Source organism: Bos mutus, chromosome 18, assembly GCF_027580195.1.
Source record: "Bos mutus isolate GX-2022 chromosome 18, NWIPB_WYAK_1.1, whole genome shotgun sequence".
NCBI lineage: Eukaryota > Metazoa > Chordata > Mammalia > Artiodactyla > Bovidae > Bos > Bos mutus.
Window position 1 is genome coordinate 10,697,306 of NC_091634.1, and position 5,880 is coordinate 10,703,185.

Genomic DNA, 5,880 nt, shown 5'->3' on the forward strand with positions numbered 1-5,880 from the left:
TTTCTTTGTACGGTTTCCATTCAGATCCTGGTCACAGTGTCTTTTCTATGCATGCCCCTTCGTCCACACTTCTTCAGGCAGTGGGTTTGGCAGAAACCAAGGATATTGTTGGTCACGTTCCACCCAGTTGTTCCTTCCCTAAAAATGGGGTGGGGTAGACAAGAATGCTTTTGGATTGTGAGATCTCATGTACACAGCATTCTGTGTTCAAGGATTGAACATCTTAGTGAACATTCACTGGTTAATATATATCAAAATACTCTGACCTGGCAAGTCCTAGCAGTAGGGGTTTTGCTTACACAGAGGAAGATCGTCTCACTCGTTCAAGGGGCCTCCCTAGTGGCCTGATGGTCAAGAATCCACCTGCCGACACAGGAGATGCAGGTTCAATCCCTGAGTCAGGAAGATCCCCTGGAGAAGGAAATGGCAACCCACTCCAGTATTCTTGCCTGGGAAATTCCAGGGACAGAGGAGATGGGGTCACAGAGTCGGATGCGACTGAGCATGCAAGGAAAATTGTACATAAAGATGCTTATACTGATTTAAAAAGGGGTGGGGGGGGACAAAATACTTACATAAATATATTCTAATAATACACAGCCATGGAAAATATGTTACAGGTTGTGATGACAGGAAAAAAGATGTTCATGAGAAAACGAGGTGAGAGTTCCTGGTGTAGTCTAGGTCATTAAAGGATGTATATACCTAATGATGTGATCAAGGGCACGGAGGTGTACCCAACCGTGTGATCATGGGCACTGAGATGACAGGTGGAGCGGTACTGATTAATATGCTACCTGGTTTACTCCAGCAGAGGCTGGGATGGATTTTCTTTGCCTTTTTGAAAAATTATTTTACAGTGACCATTACCCATTTTACCAAAGCAGTAAAACTGGGACAGCAAAGTTACTGAATGAAAATCCCTTAAGCGCTTTATCTCACAGCATGTAAACCTGTGTCATGGATGTACACAGAAGGGTGTTCACCGTTAGCATCACTGGTAGCAGCACACGCTGCATTCATCAGCTGGATCTGACAGAACAATCTGTGGCTTATCCCTTCGGTGGAATATGATACAGCATCAAACAGGAAAAGGTAGATTCACAGTTACTGACATTAGTAGGTATGCAGAATATCCTGAGGAAAGTGGGCAGAGGCAAAGAATTCTGTATGAAATGTTTCACATAATGCCCTCCTTTTAAAGGTAACTAGATCATATACATATATGTCACAATAAAGAGACATCACAGATACCTAAGGGCATTATTGTAAATTTTTAATTTTTTGAAATTAAAGTGTTTTAGAGCATTTTAGTTCATTCTAAACACTCAGAAAGAAGAAAAATAGAAATCTCATATATACTTTTTGAGTAATGTGATTACAAGCAAGCCTATTTATCTAGTAGCTGAACTGAGAACCCAGGGGGCCTTGGCCTGTCTTTACAAATCGGCAGGGCCTCCAGTATGACCACATCACAGTAACAGAACAGGACAAGGGGCTGAGTCTGCTGAGAAAAACCAGCAGATGCACTACGGCCTTTGCTGATCTGACCGTGGAAGTAACACTGTCAGCCAGTCTGTAGAAATAGTCACAAAAGCCTGCCAGGATCAAGGGGAGGGGATATGGACCCCACCTGAGGTGAGGAATGTCAAAGAATTACCAAACATAATAAGACTATCATACATTGCTACAACACTTTCTAATAAACAGTTCATTCAAATTCCACAGTTACCCCTATATATATACACACACACACACATATATATGTATGTATAACATTTTCCCCCTATTTCTGGATGTAATCTTGTGTCATAATCTGCATTTGATTGTCATGTTCTTTAGGCTTTAAATCTGGATCCATTCCACAGCCTGCCTTTGCCTTCCATGAAACTCGTCTTTTTGAAGAGCACAGGCTAGTTATTTTGTAGATGTTCCTAACTGGGGCTTTGACTCCTCATAATTAGATTCACGTTAAACATTTGTCACGTGAGTGTTATGAATGATGCATAGTTCCCAGCATGGTAGGACAGGAAACACAATGTATCTGTTACATTAATGATGGTGACTTCGGTCACTTGGATACACTGATAACTACTAGATTTCTCCAGCTGTGAAATTGCTATTTGCCTTTGAAATTAATGACTAATCTGTGGGGACGTCTTGGGGACTGTGTAACAACTACCTCATCATAACCTTCACCTGCTAGTCTTTGCATTCATGAATATTCTTGGAATCAATTATCACTTATAATGATGGCAAAAGGATGACTTTCTTACTCCCTCATCCCTTTTATATTTAGGAGTTGGTGCTCTGCCGTTAGAAGAGCTCTCCCCTCTCCCCCATGGCTCTCCCTCAGTATGAATCCTTGCTTACTGGCACAGCAGGATCCTGGGTTTATCTTACTGTGTGCTGGAGCCACAGACTACAGAGCCCTGAGTCCTATGGAGTGGAGAAACCACTCACTGTTCTCATTGTTACTGGGGTAGCAGTCCTTCGTGTATATGTGTGTAAATGCTGACACCTTTCATTTCAAGTAAGTCTTCCAGTCTTTCCCTATTCCATATTGACTTCGTTCTCCAATAGTCAGAAATTGGCTCCCAGTCATCGGTCTGTTTACTCATTTGTTCAGTCCTCCAAAATGCAGCTCTGCTGGAGAAGGGATGGGCTACCCGCTCCAGTATTCTTGGGCTTCCCTTGTGGCTCAGCTGGTAAAGAATCCTCCTGCAATGCGGGAGACCTGGGTTCGACTGGGTTGGGAAGATCCCCTGGAGAAGGGAAAGGCTACCCACTCCAGTATTCTGTCCTGGAGAATTCCATGGACTGTATAGTCCATAGGGTCGCAAAGAGTCAGACATGACTGAACGACTTTCACTTTCCAAAACTCAGCAAGTACCTTTAGAGTTCCTAAACAATGTCACTGCAAAAAAACACACCTGCTTGTGTGGCAAGGCAGATTCTTAACCACTGGACCACCAGGGAAGTCCCTCTTCAGATATTTAAAGTGGGCTATTTACCTCCTTGGAATTACCCAGTAAATGCTTTTCAGGGTTCCATATTCTTCATGAAATTCATCTTTAATGACTGCGTTATATTCCTTTGCGTAGGTAGACCATACGAATGGAGACACTATAATACATGGTAGAAACTGGGTGGGTTTACAAAAGCTGGAAAAGACCCTGATGCTGGGAAAGACTGAAGGCAAAAGGAGAAGAGGGTGGCAGAGGATGAGATGGTTAGAGAGCATCACTGACTCAATACTCCTGAACCTGAGCAAACTCTGGAGACAGTGAAGGACAGGGGAGCCTAGCATGCTGCAGTCCATGGGGTTGCAAAGAGTTGGACACAATTTAGTGACTGAACAGCAACAAAAGTTGGATGGCTTATAAAGGGATATGTGTTTCATTCTTATATTTTTCTTTATATCAAAAATATGCCAGGAATTATATAATATAAAAAGAGCTAGTGGGTATAGACATTTAGGGTAAGAAAGTATATAGCAGAGCTCTGTAGTTGATGTGGTTGCTTTAAGATTTGGACAATTTACTGATTATGATATATGTATTTATAGATATATGTATATTAGTGTATACTAATAATATGTATATTAATGTGTGTGCTGTGCTTAGTCACTCAGTTGTGTCCAACTCTTTGAGACCCTGTGGACTATAGCCCGCCAGGCTCCTCTCTGTTCATGGGATTCTCCAGTCAAGAACACTGGAGTGGGTTGCCATGCCCTCCTCCAGGGGATCTTCCTGACCCAGGGATTGAATCCAGGTCTCCCGCATTGCAGGCGGATTTGTTACCATCAGAGCCACCAGGGAAGCCCATGAATACTGGAGTGGGTAACCTATCCCTTCTCCAGGGGAAATTCCTGACCCAGGAATCAAACCAGGGTCTCCTGCATTGCAGGTGGATTCTTTACCAGCTGAGTTACTCAGGAAGCCCATATTAATGTATACTAATAATTAATATGTAATCTTATTTATACTATATATTTCTGCCTATAAATGAGGCATTCTTAATAAATATTCTGAAATTTCAGTGAAGTTATTCCCCCCATCCCTAATAACGCTCCTCTTTCTCTCTTTCAAGTGGTCTCCTGTGTTCTCTCTCACAGTCCTTGTCCCACTAGGTCTGGACATGGGGTGGGTGTCTTATTCATTTCTCCTTCCAAACTGTCTTCTGAAATTCCAGTTCCCACCCCTCCAGCATTAATCTTCATGTCAAACTATCCACCATGCCTTCTCCATAGAGCCACCTACCAATCTGTTCATTCTTCCTTATTCCTCGAAGGTTTTATCTCCAGATAAAACCAGACCAGTTTCACTCCTCCAGCCACACTATTTGAAGATTAACACACCCACTTCCCAAACCCTCAGCTCCTCCACTCTCTGCGTCCAGGCGTCTTGTCTTCCACAGGGCCTCCGCCCCTGCCTCCACGGTAACGCCTCACTGCCAGTCACCTGAAACCCCTCTTTCCTCTCAAGTTCAAGTGCTCCACTCTGCAATCACCAACTCTTATTTCCCCAGCTTATTCCCTCTTTGCTCCCACTTTAATAACTGAGAGCACAAGGACCTAAAACCCATTGCTCTCAGCTTTTTCACTCTCCTTGGTCACTTCTCTTCTTTGACATTCAAGGTATTTGCTCCTGTGTCTAGAAAAGGGAGTGGACTTCTGTTTGTGTCCCACTGTCCAGAGCTGTGTCTCAAGTCAGCCTCTAGCACCGGGGAACACTGAGTGTCTTTTCTCCAGTTGTTTGTTACACAAGACGCAAGCAAGAGCTAGGAATTTGGGTTAGGAATACGTGGGGGATGAAGCTGTCTATAGTGTGTGGTTCAGATAGGCTGTGACTGAAATGAATTCTAAGCATACTAGCTCCAACTCTAATTTTTGTCTTCCACTTAAAGAACATTGCTGTTCTGGTGAGAATAGGGCTATTAGAGTAATAACACCAACACTCTTGGGATTTTAAAAAAATAATTTCTGAGTTTGGAGACTGAGCAATTGCCAGAACAAGTTATCTGGGAAGCATCTCACGAGCTGTCATGATGTAGCTAGAAAACACTTAAGGGATACACTGCTTACTGGGATAGACATACATGTAAACGGGTAACCACATATGAAGGACGTGAGGAGAGGAGAGTTTAAATATGCTGGAGTTCAAAGGAAGTTCTGATTGTACCAAAACTCTTAATGGATAGCAAGTATTAATTCTATACCAAATATTTTAAATTAAAAAATGTTTAACTATACAAAAGCAATGGCGAATGAACAAAAGTAGGTACATCCTACTTATCCTATCCTGGGACTAGATCAATACTGAGAAGGAAATGACAGGATCAGTTTTCTACATGGCTTTCACCCTGAGAGCAAGGCCCAGTCAAATCTAGGGCAGCTAAAATTTTAGACTGTATCTTGGACATTACCATTTGGAAAACTATAAAAGAGTTCAAGGCCTGTATAACTGCTGCTGGAAAATGACATGTGTAGAACAGCCTGGAAAAAAGCAAGCCAGAGAGGGAAAATCCCAAACTCAACTCTAAAAGGCAGAGGAGACTTAAAGCTACCAAGTCAATACAGAGAGAGCTGAATTGAAATTTGAGCTGTTACTCACAGGAAAGAATTTTCAGCTTGAATCCAGCTGAATTAAGTGCCTAATAAAAATACATTTTTTTTTTTTTTTTTTTAAGAAAATCAATATTCTTTGGAGGAACTCAATGAAATCCAGTTTCTTCAATATATTAATGACAATATCTAGGAAATAATCCAAAATTACTAGACAAATGAAAGAAATGGGAAAACGTGACTCATTCTCAAGAGAAAAGAGATCAATAGAGATCAGCCATGAGATGATCCAGATATTGCAATTAGATAATGAA